The 25,060-nt window shown below is 45.4% G+C and overlaps 1 long non-coding RNA gene across 1 annotated transcript; it reads left to right on the top strand.

Annotated features, from left to right (window-relative positions):
• Positions 1 to 14,429: 14,429 nt before the first annotated feature.
• On the top strand, positions 14,430 to 24,365 carry LOC141726883 (uncharacterized). Its single transcript, XR_012577836.1, has 4 exons — positions 14,430 to 14,799; positions 16,946 to 17,057; positions 22,172 to 22,279; positions 23,462 to 24,365. It is a non-coding gene; the product is annotated as an uncharacterized LOC141726883 (long non-coding RNA).
• The last annotated feature ends 695 nt before the right edge of the window (positions 24,366 to 25,060 follow it).

The following is a 25,060-nucleotide window of genomic DNA, read 5'->3' as shown; positions in this document are numbered from 1 at the left end:
ACAAATGCCTTTCCACGTGTATAGCTCTTTCTCCGGTCTGAGCCGTTGCCCAAATAGATTTGCTATAAGTATCAATAGACACATATACGTATTTTAGCCTGCCAAAACTAGGGACGTGTGTGACATCCATTTGCCATAATTCATTTGTTTGCAGGCCTCGTGGGTTTACTCCTAGGCCTAAACCACTACCCCCATTATGGTGACTACAAGTTGGGCAGGCCCTCACGATGGCTTTTGCATCTGTGAGTTTTACCTTAAATTCTCTACTTAAGCCTTTTGCATTTTGATGAAACATTGAGTGAGCTTCTCGTGCCAATTGATGATTTGACAGGGGTGTGTTTTGGGTTATGGTGAACAATCTATCTGCCCTATCATTCCCTTCTCCTAAACCGACATTCCATTTGTGGCTTCTAACATGAATTACAGCATAAGCGTGCTCCCTTGATCTTGTAGCCCTCTTCAGTTGCATTAATAGTTCATACAGTCTGATTTTGTACCTCCTTTATGGAGGCATCTTCAATTCTTGCTACAGCTCCTGCAACATACAAAGAGTCTGTAACAACATTCAAAGGTTCCTTAAGCTGTGCCATTGCCCATACCACTGCTAACAGTTCCATGGTTTGTAGGCTGTCCACTGCCTCTCCTTGCAGAATGTGATGTTTCCATACTCCCTTTTCTTGCCAAGTTATTGCAGCAGTTCTTGACTTCCTACCAGCATCTGTAAATGCAGTAATAGCATCTGTTATAGGGGAGTTTTCTCGCTTTGGGCGAGTTATCCAGTCCCAGTCCCCTATCCACTGAAGCAAAGCTGGTCAAAGGTTGTCTGTTTCAATGGGGCAACATGCACCTAAGAGAGCTTCCTGCAGTTCTTTCGAATTACTCAAATACCAATCCAAAGTGTCCTTTTTCATTGGCATCCTAATGATAGCTGGTTCCGCCCCAGCCACCTGTAACATCCTTTCTCTGCCCCTCTTTATTAGATCTGCTAACATTTCAACTTTTTGAAGAAGAGTTTTAGTTTGCTGTAGCAGAGGGGAGATCCATTCTAGTATCCGTGTCTCCCCCGTTTTCTTTTTAAATTGTGTTAGTGCTCCAAGAAGATATTGTGGACCATTCCAAATGGGCAAGTCTATGGGTAGGTCTGGATCCCTTCTATAAATGTGCCCATGTGTAACACGGTCCAAAATTTGCTGAATGACCTGCTGTTGTTTGTCAGTAATTTGCACCGGGCAGGTTGGGTCAGTTCCCTTTAGCAGCGGGCGCAATTCATTTAGTAGTTCATTGGGTATTCCCACTATTGGTTTTAACCACTGCAAATCACCCAAAAGTTTTTGAGCATCATTTAAAGTTGCCACCTTTGTTTTCAACTGCAATTTCTGAGGTTTTACGGTTTGCTCTGACATGGACCATCCCAGATATTTCCAGGGGGCTGTTGTTTGAATTTTCTCAGGAGCTATCACTAAAGAATACTGTGCCAGTGTGATCCTTATTTTCTGGATTTGTTGTTCTGTAAAAGGCACGGGCTGAGCAAACAATACATCATCCATGTAATGATATATCACTGTGCTAGGCCATTGTTTTCTTAATGGCTGCAATGCTGCAGTAACATAAAGCTGACACAAGGTGGGGCTGTTGCGCATTCCCTGCGGAAGTACGGTCCATTCGAACCTTTGATCAGGCCCTTCCCTGTTAATTGCAGGCAATGTAAAAGCAAACCGTCGCATATCCTGTGGATGAAGGGCAATAGTAAAAAACCAATCTTTTAGGTCAATTATTAGCAGAGGCCAATCCATTGGAATCATGGCAGGGTTAGGTAATCCAGGTTGTAATGCGCCCATAGGCTCCATTTGATCATTAACAGCATGCAAATCGTGGAGCAACCTATACTTTCCCGACTTTTTCTTCATTACAAAAATTGGAGTATTCCAGGGGCTGGTAGATAACCGCAAGTGTCCCTGTTGAAATTGTTCTGATACCAGCTGATGTGCGTGTTGAAGACTTTCCTCTTTTAAGGGCCATTGCTTAACCTATACCGGGGTGTCAACAGTCCAGGTGATGGGAATTGGGAAAGTCCAAGAAATGGCTTTTACTCCAAAGGGTGTTCATTAGTTAAGACCACCCCCAACTGAGTCATAATGTCCCGCCCTATATGGCATTGCACGGTAGGCGGTAACTGGACTACTGAAAAAATAGTGGTTAGCTGTTTCCCATCTATGCGAACTCGGAGAGGAGGCGAACGGCAAACAAGGGTAAGGCCTCTGACCCCAGTCACTGTAGTGGCTGCTGGCTGCAAAGGCCAGTGTTGAGGCCAACAGCTAGGGCTAATGATGCTGGAATCTGCTCCAGTATCCAGTAGACCTGAGAATGACCTTTTTTGTCCTTTGAACTCTACTTCCACCCTTTTCTTTGGTCTCTCAGAAAGGTTTAAAGTCAACAAAGTAAGGCCTCCAGTGGAACCAAAAGCACTTTCCCCCTCTCTTGTCCTTTTATGGGCTGCATTCCCTTAGTCATTTGCTCAAGTGGTACCAGCTGAGCAATCCTCTGTCCCTTATTGATTTGAAGTGGGAGAAAAGGAGTATATGCCATCACCATAATCTCTTCCGTGTAATCCGCATCAGTGACACCATGCAAAACAAATAATCCCAACATAGATGCAGATGATCTTCTGAAGAGCAGAGCACCCACCGCTTTATCCTGTATGATGATAGTCCTTGAATCCCTGTCGGGATTTTTTGCGGATGCGGGGTCATCAACGTGACATCTACTGCGGCTGCCAGGTCCATGCCGAGGCTCCCTGCTGTGGCAGGTTGGAGACAGGAGGGGGTGCTGTTGCTGCTGCAGCAACGACTTGTGTCTGGGTGCGGTCGCTGCGGTTCGCGCTCTTGGGGAAGTTTCCTGATTTCTGTCTGCAAGCGCCCATATTATGAGTATCCGAACGGCATCTTTGGCAACAGAGTCCTGTAGCCGGGCATTCCCGGCGCATGTGGCCCATGCCTCCGCATTGGTAACATTTCATGCGGCTGCCTCTATTTGCTGGTGCCAGCACAGCTGACGCTTGGAGCGGTGCAAGAGCAGCTAACACATGACTTTGAGAGGACTTTGCCTGTTCTTGTAAGCCTATTACTAATTGTTTGATCGCATCTACCACAAAAGCCTGTGGTCCTGTTGGCATCAAAGCCATCCTCTCTAATGCCTCCTCTATAGTCCAACTGGCACCTAGGGTATTAAGCACGCTCCTAGTAGCAGAATTACAATTTTGAAAAGCGCACTGTTTAAGTAATGCCCCCTTCATATATTCTGGCACCCCAGCCCTTTCAATTGCAGCAGCAGCAGCTTTATCAATAAATGAGCCGAATGATTCTTCTCTGCCTTGCTTAATTCCCATATACACGGGTACCCCTCCTGGCTCTTTTACCCTCTCTATAGCGAGTCGGACCAACCTCATGGCCTCCCGGCACTTCTCTTGCCCTAACAAGGTTTGCGCCTCAGTACGAAGAAAAGGTCCCAGGCCCATAAGCTCATTAACAGTTATACCATGGAAAGGGTCTCCGGGCTGCCTCTGGACCGCCACACACTCGTTTACAAGCCCCTGCCAATGCGCATTAAATAACAACTGCTGATGTTGGGTAAAAATAAATTTAGCTAATCCACGACAATCATTCACCAGAAGGAGACTGGTATCAAAAATACAATCTAACATCTGTTTGGCTGGCTCACTTTTCACTCCAAACTGACTAACAGTAGACCTCAGTTGAGACAGCAATTTCCAATCAAGAGCTGTAATAGTAGCCTGCATGCCCCCTCCCTCCTGCGGAGTGAATACAACAGGACAAGCCAGCTCAGTAGCAGCGCTGATAACTTCCTCGTCCCCCTTTTCCATAGCGTCTCTGGCAAGCGCAGCCCAGGCCAACCTCCGTTCCCTTGCAATAGCCCCCGCTAGGTCGTTTTCCACCCCAGGGATCGGCTCATTGATTTTCGGGAGATTATCGGGTGGTCTTGGCCATAGTTCGTGTTGTTCAGGGGGTGTGGAAGCCTCAGAAGCGCTCTGTGTAGCCTGGCTTGAAGCAGAAGAGGGCGGCGAAGCAGGTAATGAAACCGTCCTCATTGCAAGGGCTAATGGTATTCCCCTGTCTTGATCATATCCCCTGTCCTGATCGTAATCTTTATTACGCCCATGAGCAGCGGTAGCTTGCTGGGCAGCCTTTTTCTCAGCCTGATACTGCAGTAATTCATTGTGAACGACCCGCCATAATTTACCTAACTTCTTGGCAGTTTTAACGTCCTCTAAAGTAGCCTCCCATAATAAATCACCGAATTTACACCACTCCGTTAATTCGTGAACCGTATGGGGGTTAATAAAAACTCCCCTATCCTAGCCATAAGCCAATAGCCCTGGTAAATCCTTTTGCAAATCTATCCCCTTAACCTGCCTTTTTTGTAAAAAGGCAGTAAATAAATCATATGCTGCTTGCCTTTCCATACCTAAAATCGTCAGAGCTGATTGCAGCTCTTCAAGTTCCGTGCAGCAATATCGGTCGGGCTCACCTGTACGACACCCGAGGCACGACGCGTCTCAGCTTCTCTTTGATCCCTTTTTTTTTTCTTTTTTCTGCGTTTTCTGCCATCCCGGCTGCTTCTCAGGACCCGAGCCATGTCTTCACTCCTCCGTGGTGCATTGCTGTATCATGATTGGGTGTCACCATATGACGGAGTGAAGGGAGATGACCATCCGATTGATGAGCATCGAACTCCGATTTATTGATCCAACTTACACACTTTTATAGTAGTGTTAATTAAGCTTATACATATTACAAAACCCGAGCTCATCACTGGTTGCAGATTACACACCAACCCCTCCTTTGTTGCCGATACCTGTGGTTTTCTTGTTGAGCTAACACTTGTTTTTCTCATCCTGTTATTGACTTGTTATTTATCATTCTCAAGGCCTCCATGTTTTCCACCATGCCTTTCTCACCACTTCCTCAAGGACGTGGTGTTTACTGTTGTTAAGGGAAAAGCCTGAGAACTTGCTGCTTACAGCTGCCTTTTATTTTTTAACCAGCTGCATATGTTCATGGCCTCTTTCTATAAGCCATGTTTGAACAAAGCTCTCCACACTAGGCCAAGTGCTAAACCTCTCTGTGATTGTAATGCTTCCTAAGCTGTGCAGTTCCCTTGTGTCAGCAGTAGTAAGTTCAAATAATGAAACAAATGAAGCAGTGCTATGTACATTGTCGTTAGTTTAACCCCTCAGTGGGGAAGTCCCTTTCAAATACTGCTAACCTGTGAATTAGCTGTGTGAACCACAGAGTGGGAGTAGACTCATGTAAACAGAATTCAAAGCCCACTGAAAGAACCCAAAGAATGGACAATAATAACATCCAGACCAAGTGAGAAATAACTGAAGAAGCTTGAAGATGTCCAAAAAGTAGAATTGAACTTTCACCAGTGTCATGGTTTGGGCCTGGCACAATGCCAGTGCCCCCATGAGAATACCCTCTCCCTGGTGTCTGCTGTGAGATGTGACCAGGAATAAGCAAAGCAGGCTCCAGCTTAGAAATAAAGAAAACTTTTTTAACTAAAGTACAAGAAAAGAAGAAAAAAAAAACCATAAGGGAAAAGTTAAAACCTTACAGAAGCATTTTCCTCCTCCCCCCCACCAAATTTCCCAATGCAATACATTCCCCCAAATCACCAACTCTCAGTCCAGCACCACCCTTTAGAATATTCAGTCTTCAGTTCATGAAGAGGAGAGGAGTCCTTCTTGCACCATAGGCTTCCCCTGGAAACACGTTGAAACCTCGTGTGTTTCCATGTCACTCACCACTGCCCAGAAAGTGCTTTGCCATTGTGACACCTTCCTTCCATGCCCAGTGCTCTCACCACTGTGCATGGACCAGAGCTGCTTCTAGGGTTGTCTTTCAAGGATGACTTGTCTCACTCCAAAAAAGGCACAGTCTCTCCTTCGGGACATCTGTCCACCCCAAATTTTTTCACCCCCTGGGGCTTAGGGGTACCCACACTGAACCCTCCTGGTTCTGAGGCACTGCCTGGCCCTAAATGCAGTCTCTCTGTCACAGGAAAAAAAACTGGTTCCGTCTATGGCCACACAAGAAAAGTCCAGCCAAAAGGCCACTCCGTCATCTCTCCCCCCACTCAAGAGTCTTCTCCACTTCCCTCGGGCCTAGTCCTTGTTATCTCATCTCTTATCTCTCTTCTTTTTCAGCTCCAGGAGGATCAGCATTTGCAAGGTCTCAATCATGCAGGAAAAGGGTTAAAAATTTCAGTCTCTGCCTGTCCCAGAGCTCCGGAACTCCCACGCTGCCCTGCCGGGCACCTTCTCGCCACACTCCCCCCCCTTCTCCTCTTGGGCCGGCTGCTATCAAATTCAGATGCCGGCTCTCCCTCTCTCTCTCCTGGGGGGAGGGGGGATGGCTTCCCGATGTCTCTTGGTGCTCCTCCACCCTTCCATCCTCAAGGGCCTTCTCACCTCCCATCTCTGTCCAGGCCCAGCCCTACCACAGGCTGCCCCTCCCCCTGCCCAGCAGCAGCAGCCGGACAGAGGAGGGAGATCCGACCTCTTTCCCAATGAAGTCCAAAGAGAGGTTCCTGGGGGCGCAGCTCTGGTTTTTAACCCCTGTGTTTTCTCAGAGGCGGATATAATTTTCAGTAGTCAAGCCAAGTGCCAATCTTAAAATCTGAGCATCCATTGGTGGTTTGGTGGTAGTGACCACAGCATCTCAGAAATCTCATTTTTGGTTAAACCACCACATGATGTCCAAAAAGTAGAATCGAGCTTTCACCAGCCAGCTTAAAGATTGTTTTAACTAACACTTTAGGCAAGGAGTTTGAACTGTATCATTTATTGATGTAATCATCCTTTTTTAATACATAAGAATTACAAGCATCTATTGAGGGAAGGTACACAAGGAACCGTAATAAGTATTGAGACAGTTTCCTTAAGAACCAACAAATAATGTAAAAAAATAGAGAGCAAGACTGTGTTGGCCCATGTGTTTGCCACCGAGAAGATTATACCCCTTCTGTGGGTGGCAGCCCTGTAGGCATGGTAAGGTGGGAACAAGAGAGCCATACCAGACCTCTATCATTCCTCAGTTGTCTCTTAACACAACAGAGACTAAAGGGCAAGACCAAATTAGCCTCTGTAATCCCATTTTGTCCATTTCCAAATAAAATTTTTTTCCTGTTCCCCCTGTCCTCGCCCACATCAACAGATGCTAGTAAAAATTATTTTTATTTTTATTTCTTTTTTGAGAAATAAGAGTAAGCTATCCAAATCAAAAATAAGAGTTAATTACTCAAACCAAATTACTCCTAGAAAAGGAAAAGGGGGGTTTGTTATGGATGAGTAATGTAATATTTGGGTCTCACAATTAAGAAATAGATATTATGTAGATGTATAGTAATGTTATTGTAATATATCTTCCCATAGACCTCTTACCCCTACCTTGTAATAGCCTTAGTAGTCAAGACATTTAGAGGAGGCTGGTTTGTTACCAGGAGGCGCAGCATAACAACATCTGACCTCCAATCAAGATGTAAGAAAGTAATCTCCACCAATGGCCGGCAGAGAAAGAATTGACTGAAAAAACTTTAGAAGGGGCTAAGGATAGAAAAGGCAGAGCATCCATTTTGTAGATGAGCATGTGGCTGATAGTCACGGGGAATCCCAGCGCTGAAAAACCTTTTCCTTATTCAGTCTTTTGTTGTATTTTTTTTAAGGTTTAATAAACCTTTGAAATTTTAAAAGTGAACAGTCATTTTTCACACCTAGGTCACCTAGGACAGTTGTGCTTATCTCCAGGAACTACAACAAGCATGTTTGTCTTTGAGAAGTGCTGCCCTACTACGATATGGCCCCTTTCTCCAGCCACATCTTGTTCTTTCTCTCAGCATGTTATTACTAGCAATCTTTGATTGGCTCCACAGCCATTCAGCTATTGGTGTTTGTGACATACACATTAGCCCTTATCTTCTCTGATTCTACACCACCCTGTCTCTCAAACATTCATATGGGCTGGGTGATCCATTGAAAAGGGAAAATAAGAGAAAGAGAGGGAGAGAGACAAATGCATTCTATAAGCTATCGCTAAACTTTGCAGATTATCTCTCTATAATTTTACATGCCTTAACATACAACCTAATTTCAAACATGAAAAGCAGAAAGGTTAGTTTAAAATAACAATCACAGGATGCAATATCTTTTTTAAAATTCCCATTACTGTTGGTGACTGTAGGAGACTAGAGACAGCCATATGTTTTTCTCCCTACCATTTAGGGATTCTGAGATTAGACAGTTTTGAAATGGAAAGCCCAACACTTGTTTGTAGAGGCATGTGGTAGAGAAATTGAACACCCTGAAATTAATATGTCCTTAGAAATAAATGACACTTATTTTGCATATTATGGTTCAGTCAAGGACTTTTAGGGCCAGAGTCTGCAATGCTTTTTACCCTGAAATGGACTTCACTTTGCCTACAGAGGAGGTTGGAATGGATCAAGCTTTTGTTATAGAGAACAGGACCTCCTTATCAGGGAATTTTTGAGTTCCAGCTTCAGGGGGCTGTAGCATTCCTTGTGAGGATTTTCCTTTTGACTATACGTTTAACCTCCTGAGGCAACCCGACTATTATGAAACAAAGTTTTCACTGAATGTCAGTCTCCCATGGTGTATAACACTCCCAAACAGTACAGGAGTTGGGTCAAAGGATCTTAAAATTTTTATGTGGCTGTGGTCTAGACAAAGCCTGCAACTGAAACCTCTAAAGCACACTGACATTTTCCCTTATCCTGGGCATTCGAATCTCTTATGTTGTAATAAGATAATTGACTGGAATATGTGTCCTAGGGATCCTCCTGGAACCTGATTGCTGGAAGGGATACGGGTGTTAATCAGGGATATGTGTAATTTTTTGGGTTATCCTTCTGGTTTCTGGAATTGAGATTTTTGGTGTAATAGTACAGTCAATAGAGCAGCATCTTGGCGACTACAGAATGGTATAATTAAGATGGCACCGTATTGGAGAATGCAAGCACAATACTGTGATGTGCCAAATATCCATTTCCCTTTAACCAACTGTGACAGGACCTTTCACCACTGAAACTTTTCTGCATCCCCCACTGTCAGCGATGAAGAGAGATAGGGAATACTGATAGGTGATCAGAATCTGAATTTATTGTGGACTACCAATGCTTATATACTGTTTTAGGAAGACTAGTAATGTTTATTACAATGATTAGGTTAAAATCACATACACAAACTTATGCATATTACAACATCTCCTGCTTGCAGAGTTTAATGGCATTTTCTTTTTCCGGTAAACCTGTCTGATTTAATCTTCTTGCAATCTTGATTTAATTCTCAGACTTCTGTTTGCTTTTGCCAAGGCATTTTGTTTATCAAATCTCTTACACTGGCATTGCGCCAGCGTCAAACCATGACAGCTAATAAGGTCCAAAGTTGTGAAAAATGCATAATTTATGATTGCCTTTTTGCAAATATTAAAATGAATATTATATGTGTTATGTTAGAAAGTTAAGCAGTATTAATTTTCTTAAGCAGTGTGTTAAATATAGTTTTAGGTTATAACATAATGTTAAAATATAAACTATGCCATGTAAGTTGCTTTTTTTAAGAGAGGACTTGCACAGAGATAGCAGCCACAGGACACCTAAATCTTTCAGAGAAAAAGAATTTATTGCTTTCTTACTGAGTTCTTCCCACCTCGCTCAGCCCTGAAGACACCATCAGAATTCAGTGGAAGAAGTTGACACTGACCAGCCAGAATCCTTTCTGTGAATGGAATTTATGCATCATGTGTGAGATGTATGAATATGCAGCAGGCTATTGCTTTTAAGGGTTAATCCTCTGTTAACATGTGTCCTTTTTCGGGCTTATTTTGCCCAGAAAAAGGTACCCGGACTGTCGGTAACTCTTTGTTCTTATTGTCTCGTCTTGTCCTAAATCCTAATTGTCCAATTTTTTTTTAATTATATTACTATTTTTATAACCATTTTATTACTATTAAACTTTTAAAATTTTAAAAACAAGTGATTGGCATTTTTCACAAGAAGAGGACCTTAGAGAGATGTAGATCATAACTGTGAAAAACAGGAGCAGGCTCTCAGTACTAAAGTGATTTGAGCATTTATTATAATAAAGAGAAAAAGCCTAAAGCAAGGGGGCCTGTGGGCCGAGCAGGAGCATTCCCGTTGAGGATGCTGCAGCGCCGGCATTGGGTCTTCTTCAGCAACAATGTCCCCAATGTTCCAGGTGGAGCGGCACCGCTTCCCTGGGTCAGATGCCCCTTTTTACCCTGGTTTTTGTCCCTTTGGATTGATTTCCTTTTGGATCCTTCAATTGCATGAAGGTTTTAGGCACCTGATTGGCCCATTACAGTTCTGTCCCAGTTGGCTCGTTTTGCTTGGGGAGTGGTGCACTTTACTTGTGTGTAATACGGTACATTGAGTACCGTATTTCTTATAACTCCCCATTTAACCCCTTTTACAATATAATAACCAAACTAACAGTACATGCTTAACAATTATCAACTATTTTACAACAGCTTCTAACATATTTTTAACAATAGCCTGTGTATATTCTCATTGACATGAGAGATGTGTTCAGCCTGGATTATTTGCCATTCACAATTGCATAGCACAAAGATGACTAAACATGGGACACCTTGCTCACTCTACTGTAACCTGGGTAAGCAGGAGGCATGTTAGGAAATTGCTCATATAATGTTAAAGAGGATGGATTCGTGATTATGTTATTTCGACCTACCTGTTAGTCTGCCTTTGGAGCTCTACTTAACAGGTCTTCCTTGTGTCACAGACATCTTTTCATAAAAATCCTTTCTTTAGGATTTTCCCTTCTGGGAAGCTGAGGCCCCAGAAAAAGAATGTAAACAATGGTTATCTGCTGCTGTGGAATGCAACAGGTGCACCTGTGATTGGCCCATCTTGGATGTGTATAATTAATGGCCAATCAAGGACCGAGCTCTCTCTGGGACAGAGTCGGAGAGAGCTCCTTTGTTATTCATTCTTTTCTATGCTTAGCTTAGCTAGCCTTCTGAGAACTTTTCCTTTCTATTCCTTTTAGTATAGTTATAATGTAGTATATATATCATAAAATAATAAATCAAGCCTTCTGAACATGAGGTCACCATTCTCGCCTCTCTCTTCACCTGCAAAACCCATGTGACCACCATCACATTCCTTGTGTCTTTTCAAGCAGGTAATTTTGTGGCCAAGTCCATGAACTCTTTTGCTGTTCATTTTTCATGTGTGAGACTGTTTCTCTGCCATCCAGTCATCTTGGAAATGCTTGTTCAAGGGCACCATGGAAGATTTGTGATAATAATGCAAAGTTTGAAGGGAGAATAAGATTTTGCCCAGGAAATATAGTCAATAAACTCCATTGTATCCCTGTCCCATTGAAAAAATGGGAGCTAATTGTAGGAATGTGCCCCCTGTTGATGGAGTGACCAAATTATCCTTTGTCTCCTTAAAAAGGCAAAAAGCCTAGAAGTTTCTGTCCTCAATTTGGTAAAAAGACACCTCATAGGACCTTTTGGACTTCTCCTCAAACCTGGGGTTACCCAATTGGACAAAGGCCAAAAGGTCGCGCCTGGGTAATTCACTAGAAAAAGATGAGAACAAAGAAAATAATAGCTTTTGTGGGGTGTTTTTCTCTATAAGAGCTTTATTATTTTGCCTTTTTTAAAGACTTTTCTGTTTCCAACACTACCTCAGAAGCCATCCTGCTAATTTTATGCCATTCGAGGGAGCTGAGTTATCTTGGGTGTGATAGGTTCTCTTAGAGCTCATAAGACCTGGCTCAAGGAGAAACCCATCAGCTCATAACAGAGAGGTTAACTAATGGGCTGGCTTTAAGGGATTTTGGCCATGTGAGTCAATGCATTTTATTTGTCTAAGCAAAACTCTCAGCTACCTTGTAGAGATACAGAGTTTTAGAATATTTGCTTCTATATTTTTAATTTGCCAAGAGATTTTTCCATTCTTGCCATCTCCTTTTGTCACAGACTGATGACCTGGAAAAGAGAGCGGGATTTTTCTGTGCCACTTCTTTGCTTAATATCAGTGTGAGAAAATGACTCTCACTTTTAAAATTTCAAAGGTTTATTAAACCTTAACAAAAATTACAACAAAGGACTGAATAAGGAAAAATTACAGAGCTGGGAGTCTCCGTGACTATCAGCCACATGCTCGTCTACAAAATGGATGCTCTGCCTTTTATATCCATAGCCCCTCCCAAAGTTTTGTCAGTCAATTCCTCTTCTGCTGTCCATTGGTGGAGATTACTTTCTTACATCTTGATTGGATGTCAGGTGTTGTTATGTTGCACCTCCTAGTAATAAGCCAGCCCTCCCCAAATGCCCTGACTTCTAAGGCTATTACAAGGGGGAGGGGAAAGAGGACTATGGGATGACATATTACAATAACATCACTATTCATCTAAATATACACACAGTATCCATCTCTTAATTGTGAGACCCAAATATTACATTACTCATCTATAACAATCAGGATATTTTCAGAAGTCAATGGAGAACATATTTCTAGTTTTCAGGCCTGACACTGGTTTTTTTGTTGTTGTTTGTGTGTTTATTTGTTCCTCTTTGCACCCCAAACCACACAAAGGGGATAGGAGGATTGTGCATTACACGAGTGGCAATCCATTGATATGGGAAACATGTATGCATGTGAAAATTCAGGATTTTAGAAGCATAAAATATGCTTAAGTGGGTAGAGGAGAAACAGAAATATATATAGCTTATTTAGCAATTTTATAAAAGTAGAGAAACAACCTGTAATAGAACACATAGGAATGTAAATTGTTAGGTGTTGCAGAATGATCCGTTTGTTGGGGATGAGCCATTTGACAGGTGCAGGGAAAACTCGGACACTCAATATGAGTGTTCAGCAAGTTCCATTTATTGAAGAGAGCATCGGACACTTATACAGCAAGTAATAAGCTCATGAATATTCTGCAATTTACACCGTCCATTGGCCACACCACAACACCAGCTCTTCTCCATTCCTCAGGGGTTACATCTCTCTTTTTTCATGTCTCTTTCACTATTTGTTATCATACTACAGCTAGGCCCAAGGACACGCTATCTTGCAGGTGCAGGACTTGGAATTAGCCATGGCCTTGTACTTTTCCAGTCTCTAGGTAGCTAAAATCCCAACATTTCCCCCATTTTCTTTTGGAACAAGCAAAGTTCTATGGGCTAACTGCGTCACACTCTTTGCAATACAAGAATAGGCAATTCCAACAACTATTACATTACAAGCAGCATTCTCAACTAGCAAGGTTTCTCTCTTACAAGGGATCTAAGCAAGGGAGACAAACCGAAAAGGCTATCACTATTTATAGGATATGCCATACAACAGATGCAAAAAGGATTCTATTCTGCTACAAGGCTCAAATAAAACTCCGGTGTGCTAATACAACCTACAAAAATAAGCTAAAGGAGCAACATGTGCGCAGGTTTCATCTGGGTCGATTGTCTGGTAAGTTTGCTTTCTATTCTTAAACAGCAGATATACTTCAAACAGGAATGGCTCTACTCACAAATGTCTCTGATTGTCTCTTCTAACTAGAGTTTCTCTGATGTTCACAACAACACTCTGTACACAAGTCATAAAACAAACGTCTAGCATAAATCTATCTAACATCACTTAAACTTAATAGCACTTAAACTTAAAACACTTAAAATATTTAAACTTAACAGAACTTAACATCACTTAAACTTATCTTTACTTAAACTTAACAGAAATTAAACTCAACAGAACTTTAACTTAGCAGAACTTAAGTTTAACAGACCTTAACCTTAACAGAACTTAACAGAACTCAACCGACTTTAAATTCTACATAACTTAAACCTAATATAATTTAAATGTAACAGAATCTAACTTCACTTAAGCTTAATAACACTTAAACTTAACAGAAATGAAACTTAAAAACACTTAACTTTAACAGTATTTAACATTTAATGACACTTAATAGACAATTTAACTTAAACTACTTAGCAACGGATAGAACTTACTACAGAAATAGAATAGAATATGGAATTTACTACAACTTACTTACAGGCCTAACTCTAAAATACTAAGCTAAAACAACTTTCTTCGTGTGTTTGCTTCAGCATTTTTACACTTGAATGCACCTAAACATAAGGAGTTTGTTCAAGGTATACCTGTAGAAAAATTCTTTTGAATTCAGTGCTTGCTTTTTTACATCTATTACATCTAAGCAAGGCCCAAAGAATACAAAAAGCACACTTATTACATCTTACTTATACAATCGCTTTAACACATCTTCAACATTTTCAAATTTTTCAAAATACAATTTCAGAGTTTGATGTTCCACTGACTGAGTTATCTGGGCATCTGATGTTTAAAGTCTATGTTAATACAGGTGATTTTAAGGCAGCATAATGGATGCTAAGCCAAATTGGCCGAAATTTGGCTCAACGCATTCACCACGCTGATTTCTGTTTCACAGTCTCTGCCAGGAGGAACAAAAAGTCTTTTTAACTTAGGTGAGGAGCGTCTTGATAGTAATGCTCCTTGGTGTTGCTTATTTATCATCACTGGTCTCTTAACTGCTTTGTGCGCTGAAAAAGCTAGGCTCACGTGTTGTCTCTGCTGCTGAGCGCCGGCTGGCTGCACCGAGCCTTGAGCACTGGAGACACTGTCCGTGGCGGCGCCAGCTGGGCCGCGCAGCTATACTTGCAGTCTGTTAAGGTACAGTCTATTTAGATTGCTAAGTCGAAACTAAGGCCCTTGCCGGCGCGGGGCGGAGGGAGAAGCGCTCGCGCTGGAAAAGCGCTCCAGTCCGCGCTCCGCTTGGGTCGGAGCAGGGCGTCCCCCCCCGCGCTGGGCTTCCTGTTTCGGGAGACATGGCGGCTGGGTCGCTCCCCCCGTGGCGGGGCTCTGCTCCCCCCACCGCTGCCGCCTCAGGTGAGCCGCCCGTGCCTGCCACCGCTTGGAGCCGCCACTGCCGCCTCAGGGGAGCCGCTCGCTGCGGCTGCTCCCCATGGCGCAGCGCCCATGCCGAGTTCAGAGTGGCACAGCCCCGCAGGCGCCCCAAGCCGCGGCTGCTGCCGCCGCCATCACAGCAGGGTCGCTGATTTATTGTGCGTGTACTTGCAGCGCTAGCACCACAACGCACAATTTTGCAAGTCTATATGCAGCAATCTCGGGAATTCTCTTCCCAAACCAACAGTCTATAGTCCCCGCTTTTCTAAAAAGCATTTAAAAGGATTATATGCCGCTTCTCTCTGTATTACCTTTTAACCTGATATTCAGCCCGCTGCAGCCTTTCCAGGACGTCGGCGGCATTCAGTCAGCTGGACTCTCCTATGAGGTTGCCAGGGCACCGAATCTCGCCCTTTCGCCTTTCTCCAGGTCTCCTATATAGAGTCGCCTGAAGCAGGATCCGCTTTTTGTGCCTCCTGGGCTGCGTCGGGACTGACACTGTTGCCCGATTGATAAAGGACACAAAACTCGGATAAGTTTTGTGCGGCGCTTTATTGAAGGGCCCGGGGGCCTGAGGACTAACGTCCCAAAATCAGAGCCCCGAAATTCACACACAGGTGTTTTCCTTTTATATACATGCAATTCATAACAAAGTCTCCAAGAAACAGTGGCCCTTTGCCAAACGACAGACCCCTTGTAATACATTCTCTAGTTCACCAGCAAAACCATAAATCTTCTGCTTGTCCTATTGTATGCTGCCCCCCAAACCGGTTAGTCTTCTTACTCTCCTACCCTGGTTTAATGTTTATTAAGTTCCTAAGGCTACCTGCCAAGGTTACACAGAACTCAACACATAATATCAACAGCTGCAAAACTATTTTTAACAAACCAATTCACACAAAACTCATAACTAAACTATAATAAAACATTTTGCTAAATTTCATTTCTTTTCCAACAACACCAAAATACTGCACCGGACCGTGGCTCGGAAGCTAAAATCAGCCGTAGGGCGTCGTCTCCTGTTCGGGCGGCCATTTGTTGCAGAAATGAGCCATTTGTCAGGGATGAGCCATTTGTCGCGTGCAGGGAAAACTCGGGGCTCAATATGAGTCATCAGCAAGTTCCGTTTATTGAAGAGAGCATCAGACACTTATACAGCAAGTAATAAGCTCATGAATATTCTGCAATTTACACCGTCCATTGGCCACACCACAACACCAGCTCTTCTCCATTCCTCAGGGGTTACATCTCTCTTTTTTCATGTTTCTTTCACTATTTGTTATCATACTACAGCTAGGCCCAAGGACATGCTATCTTGCAGGTGCGGGACTTGGAATTAGTCACGGCCTTGTACTTTTCCAATCTCTAGTCAGCTAAAATCCCAACATTAGGTAGAAACAACTTAGTTGCTAGGTAAAGGCCATAAAGATAAGAAAACTCTAAAGCAAGACTGAGGTATTGTAGAAACCAAAAAAAGCAGAACCTTTTACTTAAGGAGCCACCAAGAACTAGGCTCCTGGTCTTGGCCAGGACAAAGTGACCTGGGAGTTAGCCAAACCTCCACTGTCCCTGTCCAGACATGAGGTCAAGCAGGAAACATCTGAGGAAGACCTCTTACTTCATCAAGAGGACCCCTGCCCATGGACATGACACTACAGAAGACTAAATATAATATGAAGTGCAAGGAAGCGGATAGTGGGCAGGGAATGGGTAGGCAGGGAGGGGTGGGCCTGTGGGATAAATGTGTACTTAAACCTGAAACCTGTCTCACCAGGTACGCATATATGGTGGAAATAGCCCCCATGCGTCCCAGCTGGAATAAAACACACCTGGATACAATTTTATTTGTAAAGTCCTTATTCACCAACTCAGTTTTGGCAACTGCTGCAGGACTCTCTTCGTCTGGCTGCAGGATCACCCAGGAAATGGACAACCTAGCTGCGGCCCAGGTCTTTTCCAGAGGACCTCCACTCCCTGGCTGCTCACTGCGGGGGGAAACAAGAGCCTTCCATACAGCAGATAAGGTATGTTTCACTGGGATTAAGGGGGGCCCAAGATATGCCTATAAGACGCTGAGGATGCCCGTGCTTGGCAAAGGCAGCATGTCAGAGACATCTGATATAAACTGCTGACCCCTGGAAAGGGTATTGGGAAGCTGGCAAGGTGGGGTTCTGCTGACCACATGAGGTGGCTGCTAGCGAGCTTCGGGGTAACTCGAGCAGAACCCAAGGTATTATCAGAACTTTCTATAACTTTGCAGGTATACTGCCATAAAAATCCTGTATAAATTGTGATTGTCAGCAAATCATATTAATAGGTGGTGGGTTATATGGTGTTTTGTATCTGCATCGCTTTAATTCTTGGTAGTGGAAATTTTGGTTCTGGGTAATTTAACCTTTCATTTTTGTGGTAACTCTACAATGGGAATCCAGAAGAGTGAGGAAGTGCCCAAGAAAAGCCCTTTAAGATGTTGTCTTGGTTTGGAAAGACGGGTGTCTGCTAAGGAAGGCAGGAGCCTCCCCTGAAATGGGAAAATGCAAATCCCCTCCCTCCAAAATGTTATAAACTTGAAATTAAGGGGGGCTCTCAGGCAAAATTATGGGAGCAGGAATAACAGTTCTTTATTAGGGAAGAAAATAAAAAAGATAAAAATAAACAATGCACTAAACTAAAACAACACTGACAGAGTCAGAATACACCCTGATGGTCAGGGTGTTGGTAGCAGTCCAATTGGAATTGTGGCTGCAGTCCTCCTGGAATGTCAGGTGTGGTTCTGTTGGAGCAGTGATCCTGTAGAAAGGTGTAGTCTTCCTCTGAAGATCCAGTGGAAGAGGCAGCTATTCCTCTGGGAAATCCAGTGGAGAAGCCGTGGTGGTGCTCCAGAATTTCAAGATTAAATCTGGGTAAGAATGCTTGGCTCCTCCCTCTGGGCGGAGCATCTCACAATGAGATGTTATAGTTCGTATCAGTCATTATATTCAATAGCCTATTATGAGCAGATGTCTCCCCAGAGGGAGGAGTGGTTGTGGAAGAGATAAGGAAAACTGTCCACTTAACAGAAGACAACTGCCATACAGATGGCAAATAGAATACAATTAGCTTGGCAATCCAGGACATTATCTGCCTCTTATTCTATTTCCATCTGCATCACAATGAAACTTTACACACAGTTCTCACTTCAGACTAGGTTTCCCTGTGGTACCCAATGGCTATCTCCATCTTTCTGCATTACCCACCAAGTGTAACCAGGTCCTTGGGCAAAAACAATCCCATGGATGGGTTTCTCTTTGTCTGAGGTGGAATTAATCCAGTCTTTCCTAAAATACCTTTAATATGTACCACAGGGACTTTATCTCCATCCACTATGTGCAAGGGTTCAGACTGGGCAGGACCAACTCAATTGATGGACCCTCTGGTGTTGACCTTACAGGTGGCCTTTGCTAAGTTCACTTCCCAATTTCTAAAAGTTCCCCTGCCAAGTGCCTTCAGGGTAGTCTTAAGTAGTCCATTGCACTGTTCAACTTTCCCGGAAGCTGGTGCATGATAAGGAATATGATATATCCATTCCATACCATGTTCCCAGCCCCAGGTGTTGATAAGGCTGTTCTTGAAATGGGTCCCTGTCCTAGGGTGATGTTATGCTGCTTGTATCCTCATTCATGTGTTCTGTTTATGCTGGATATTATGTTCTGTGCCTTCAAGACTGGCTCTGAAGAGAGAATATTTTGTTTTGGTTTTGCTATCAGCCACTCCCCCATGGCTGGCTGGACACACAGACGGGGCAGTCCATAGTGCGGCTCTTGCTTTTTGCTTTCACTTTGCTTTGCTCTTGCTTCTGCTTTGCTCCTGCTTTGCTCTTGCTTTTTGCTTCTGCTTGTTAGTTAGTTTAGCTAAGCAGTCCAAATTTTTCCTGGACTGCTTTTCCTTTCCCTTTTTTGGAACTACTCAAACCTGCTAGGACTGGGACCTGGGAAACACCAAGAGGTTGCACTTTGTGGCCTGCTGCAGCTACCCCAGTGCCAGAGGGACTGAAAACAGAGCAACCACCCACCAAAGAGACTTTCTGAATTTGTCATTTTTTTCAGAGTGGTGAAAGAGTGTTGTCATCTGGCATTGTCCATTTTGTGTTCTGGCGGGTGTTTTGCCTGTTAAATAAACAGGTACTTTCCACTTCTCTCTGAGGAATCCTTCCCGAACTGGTTGTGGGGAGGGGCCATGTGGATTTGCTTTCTGGAGGGACCCCCTTTTGGAGGTTTTCTCCCAAATTTGTCCTAAACCAGGAGAGTCCCCTTGTCTGACTCAGTTCTCTCAGGGATGCCATGTATCCACAGGACCTGCTTTTCCAGGCCCAGGATGGTGTTACAGGCAGCAGTGTGAGACACAGGGTAGGCCTCCAACCATCCAGTGGTGGCTTCTACTATGGTCAGAACGTAGCGCTTGCCTTGGCATGTCTGGGCCAGTGTGGTGTCGTCAGTCTGCCAGGCCTCTCCATAACTGTACTTGGACCATTGCCCACCATACCACAGGGGCTTCACTCACTTGGCCTGCTTGATGGCAGCACACGTCTCACAGTCATGGATAACCAGAGATATATTATCCATGGTTAAATTCACCCCTCGGTCTCGTGCCCACTTATAGGTGATATCTCTGCCCTGATGGCCTGAGGCATCATGGGCCCATCATGCTAGGAACAACTTCCCCTTATGTTGCCAATCTATCTTCGACACCTCTGTTTTTGCTGCCTGATCCACCTGTTCATTGTTTCGGTGTTCCTCATAAGCCCGACTCTTGGTGACATGGTCATCTACATGACAGATTTCCACAGGTAGCTTCTTCACTTCAGTGGCAATGTCTTTCCACTCAGCAGCAGCCCAGACTGGCTTTCCTCTACGCTGCCAGTTGGCCTTTTTCCACCTTTCCAGTCAGCCCCAAAGAGCATTGGCTACCATCCATGAATCAGTATAAAGGTAGAGCTTTGGCCTCTTCTCTCTCTCAGCAATGTCCAGGGCCAGCTGAACAGCTTTGAGTTCAGCAAGCTGACTTGATCCACCTTTTCCTTCAGTAGCCTGTGCAACTTGTCATGTGGGGCTCCATACAGCTGCTTTCCAGTTCTGGTTCATCCCTACGATGTGTCAGGAACCATCAGTGAAAAGAGCATAGTGTGTTTCCTCTGCTGGTAGATGGTTGCATGGTGGAGCTTCTTAAGCATGTGTCTCTGGGTCTTGTTCCTCTTCATCAGTGAGACCAAAGTTTTCACCTCCCAGCCAGTTTTTATTTATCTCCAAAATCCCAGGGCGATTCAGATTTCTGACACGGGCACGCTGCATGATGAGAGCAATCCACTTGCTCCATGTAGCATCAGTGGCATGGTGGGTAGTGGGAACCTTTCCTTTAAACATCCACCCCAGCACTGGTAGTTGGGGATCCCAGAGGAGTTGTGCTTCCATGCCAATCACCTCCGAGGCAGCTTGAATGCCTTCATAGGCAGCTAAAATTTCCTTGTCTGTGCGAGTGTAGTTGGCTTTGGACCCTCTGTAGCTTCAACTCCAAAATCCAAGCGATCAGCCTCGAGTCTCCCCAGACACCTTCTTACAATGCCTCCAGGACAAGCCATTGTTCCCAGTTGCAGAGAAAAGCACATTCTTCACCTCTGGTCCTGTTCTGACTGGGCCAAGGACTACCGCATGAGCGATCTCCTGCTTAATCTGGGCAAAAGCTTGTTGCTGCTCAGGGTCCCAGTGGAACTCGTTCTTCTTGCAGGAGACCAGGTAAAGAGGGCTCACGATCTGACTCTACTTGGTAATGTGCATTCTCCAAAAACCTATGACACCTAGGAAAGCTTGTGTTTTCTTCTTGCTGGTTGGTGCAGACATTGCGATGATCTTGTTGACGACTTCAGTTGGAATCTGATGCCATCCGTCTTGCCACTTTACTCCCAGGAACTGGATCTCTAGGGCAGGTCCCTTGACTTTGCTTTTCTTGATGGCAAAGCTGGCTTCTAGCAGAATCTGGGTGATCCTCTCTCCTTTCTCAAATACTTCCATGGCCGTGTTTCCCCACACAATGATGACATCGATATACTGTGGAGAGCCTGGTTTAAGCATGGCTTAAAGAAAGAGGCCATGAAGGTACTCAGCTGAGGGAAAGATAGAAGCCTGCTGTAAAGCAGCCTTTCCCAGGCTTGATTCTGTAAATAATTAAGGTTCTCAGCCACCTTTTATATAAACAACAAGATTCTCAGACCGTTCTGTCCTTGGCTGCTACTGGGAACAGATGGCTGGTCTGGGAACAGATATGAAGGTTTTGAGAACTTTTCATATCATGGTGAGAACACTGATCTTGGTTTCAGTAAACTAACTTCAGGTATTGTAAACAAAAGGAGGAGCTGAAGTTTTCTCTACAGCCTATCGGGAGCTCAGATTTTGCAATATGCATGAAGTGAATTAGCACTGTTATAAAAAGTGCCGAGTTGATCAATAAATTGGAGTCAGATGCTGATCAACAAAGGTGGGTCGCTCCCTTCACTTCAACAGTGTACTGCAGGTGTTCTGGTGTTGTAGTGTACTAAATAGTTATTTAGCTATTTGCACTGGGTGTTTGGTAATTTGCACTGTTCACATGATTTGTATCCTATCATACCATATGGTCTTCCCCTTTCCCCCCCTAAGTGTCAGTGTTGGTGGTCTCTTCCTGGTTTGCCCCTCCCCTTGCCCCTCCTCACTTGTATCCCATTGGCTGTGGCCCTCTTCCTCTGCCCCCCTTCCCTTCAGCTTAAAATCCCCCCCCCCCCCCCCCCCCAGGCAGAGGCCACCATCTCTTTTTCACCTGGGAAGTCACCTGGACTACCTGGTGTCTCCTATCAAGGAAATAAAATAGGACTTTGTTCCTGAGAGGAAAAGAGCGCCTTTTGTCTTTTGCTTCTGTCCTATGTAAGATTGTAAGGGCTAAGGTCCATACCTAGCCGGATTGGACCCAAACACCCCCCAGATTCAATCATACAGTTGGTGCCCACATGGTAGTCTCCCACAAGGTCTGAGACGCCATGCTGAAGCTGGTAATCCACGTGTGGATTTTTGTAAGCTTTTGGGACTTCCAGGACTTCCAGCTTCCTCTGACTTCTTCACCACTATTTGGACAGCACAGAATTTCGAGGGTGGGATCAGCAGCCCATCCAGCCCAAGGTGGACCAATCTCAGGATGGAGGACTTTCTTACAGTGTCCCAGCCAACCAAGGTCACCAGGAGAGGTAAGTGAACCCCCGCGAGTGGTAGTGGAACCCCAGGGTGGCCCCTGAGGTTTGAGCATTAGTTCCCGGTGCAGGGGAAAGGTCCAGCCCCGAGTGTGAGGGTTTGTGCATCTGGTGGTTTGTTTAATGGGTCCCTGCAGCACCAGTTCCCTCAGTCCATGCGGCTGAGTGACTCTGACCTCCACGGTTAGTGGTAAAGCAGCCCCAGGCTCTGAGCGGTGCCAGCAGAGTGAGTCCGGGCAACACGACTTGCACATGCAGCAATTTACCGCGGCTGCGTGGCAGCTTGTGTTTTTGCTGCGACAGGATGCACACAGGCTGCGGCGGCCCCCAGCAAGCGACGGACACCCGGACACCCGGCCTGCATGGCACTGACCCCGGTGCAGCGGCTACATGGCTTGCAGCGGCATGGCAGCTGGCACTGGCCATTTTAAAAGCTGCGGGGTTTGCCACACACGGTTCTGCCTCTTGCCTCAGAGCCGAGGAGAGGGGAAACTGTGGAGGCTTTCCCGGGTTAGCTATGGATTCAGTGCTTTCAGTTTTCTGTTTGTACTTGTAAGGAAGGTAGATTCAAAGTTTTGTAGAAAGTGTGTAACATCAGAATGGGTGCAAACTTTTCTGCAACACAGAGAGGTATTTATATCCAGGTAGTGGAAACACTAAGGTTTCCAAAGGAGTTTTGAAACAGTTAGTTTGCTGGATATATTTTCATTTCCCTCAGTTTACCCAGCAGAATGTTAATTCTGTCTCTGCATGGGACAAAATTGGAGTGTTGTTAACAGCTAAGGTGGATCAGGGAGACAGAACACTGTCTCAATTTTTCCCGGTGTTCCTTTTGGTCTGAAAAGAAATTCTTAAGAAGGAAATGAAGGGAGAGCTGTTGTGGTGTGTTTTTAGCTTCCGGGTCCCTTCCCCAGGTGTGCCTATAGCTCTCTCCCTTCCCCCTCGCCCCCTTGCTGAGTGAGTCCTGTCAATCAGGCTTAAGATTCCAGCAAGGCGTCGTGTGGTTAGTCAAATTCAAAAGATGCCCCTATGCCCAGAGGTCATTGGCCTGTCTAAGTGTCATCCTCCCTTGAGACCCTGCCCCTTCCACCTGGTTGGTAGCTCACCTGTCCCCTCCCCTTCCCCTGTCCCCGAGCTTAAAAGGTTATTCAGACCATGCGGCCTCGATTCTGTTGGCAGCAGTTGCCCCGGTTCAGACCTCTGTAACCATGGAATAAACATCTGGATATAACCCTCCAGCAGAATCCTCTCCTTCTTCTCTTCACCATCGCCAGAAGCTCTCTCTCCTGAGGTAAACGGAGTTCCTGACAAGCCTGGACTTGCACCAGTGCCCTGCTGCAATCTCCAGCAGCCAAGGTATCTCTGGGGTAAAGCACCACAGAAGCCGCCTTTGGCTCAGCAGCGAGGGTCACACTGACCCAGGCACAATCTAACTGGTTATATTGGGATTCATATTCCAATAGAGAGCCACAACAAACCTCGCATCCCACAGCTTCCCTCACCCCTCCTCCCAAACCCTCTGCCCCTGAACTGAGTGGGATGAGTGAGGCACCTCGAGAATCGCAGGATACCTGGCACAGCCACTGTTTCCCTGGCCTGCCACCTCCCACTCAGTACCCTGGCTCTGGCAGTTGTGTGCAGGCTGACAGAGCACCTTCCCTGCACCTCTTTAACCCAGTTGCTGTTTCCCCAATTTCACGTGCTGACCCTCCCCATCCCCAAAATGGCCAGAACCGCATGGTTGGCATTCAAGATGGTGCCGACCGCATGGTCAGGGGCCAAAATGGTGGCGGCCACATGGCAGACCACTCAACCTACCCTTCTTCTTCCCACAATCCCTCTCGCCCACCTGTCCTCTCCCCCAACCCCTTCCAGTCTCAAAATCCCTTCCTTCCCTTGGACACTCCTCCCCCTCCCTCCATGTCCCCACCCTCCATGATGTCATCCTGCAACCCCGCCCCTGGTTCCCACGGTTGCCTCACCCCCCCCTCCACAAAACCCTGCCCCCCTGCCTGGTTCTGATTTCCCCCTGCCCGGGTCCCAAGAAGGTGGGGCCGAGCAGGGGTGGGGGGGTGGCCCCCTGCCCGGTTCCCACAGGGGTGGGGCTGGGGGAGGGGGTGTCCTCCCTCCCAGTTACCAAGGGGGTGGGGGGGGGAGGGCAGGGGAGGGGTTGGATCCCCACCTGATCCCCAAGGGGGTGGGGCTGGGATGGGGGTTAGTCCCTTGTCCAGTCCCCAAGGGGGTGGGACTGGGATGCGGGTGGTCCTTGCCCAGTTCCCACAGGGGTGGGGCCAGGGGAGGGAGTGCTCCCCCTACTGAGTCCCACGGGGGTGAGGCCGAAAGGGAAAACCCTGGGGTTAAAAACTGAGGGGAGGAAGTAATTCCCTCAGTGGGCCCTGTCCAATATACTGGTGGTAGAAGTGGCCCTAGAAACCACCAGCCCTTCTCCGACCAGATGAAGCATGAGTTGTGTAAAAGTCAGTTAGAATTCGGAAGAAATAGCGAAATTTTTAGAAGCATGACGAGCCACATTAACATCCCTTTAATTTGTTCTTACTGACCTCCTAGATCTTTTCTGGTGCCTGCTTACAGTCAGAGTTTAATCTATGGGAAAGCTCCTGGAAGAGATCTCCGAGGGGACTCTTGGTGGAACTTAAGCAAAGCACACTGGGTGCCAAAGATTGAGATGATAATGACATCACTTATGAATATCTATGGGGCGAGGGGGAGTGGGCTAAGCCTGAGGACCAAGCTCAGGTGTTATCAAAATTTATTCTA

Source organism: Zonotrichia albicollis, chromosome W, assembly GCF_047830755.1.
Source record: "Zonotrichia albicollis isolate bZonAlb1 chromosome W, bZonAlb1.hap1, whole genome shotgun sequence".
Lineage (NCBI taxonomy): Eukaryota > Metazoa > Chordata > Aves > Passeriformes > Passerellidae > Zonotrichia > Zonotrichia albicollis.
Note: the sequence above shows the minus strand (reverse complement) of the source record. Positions and strands in the feature narration are given on the sequence as shown.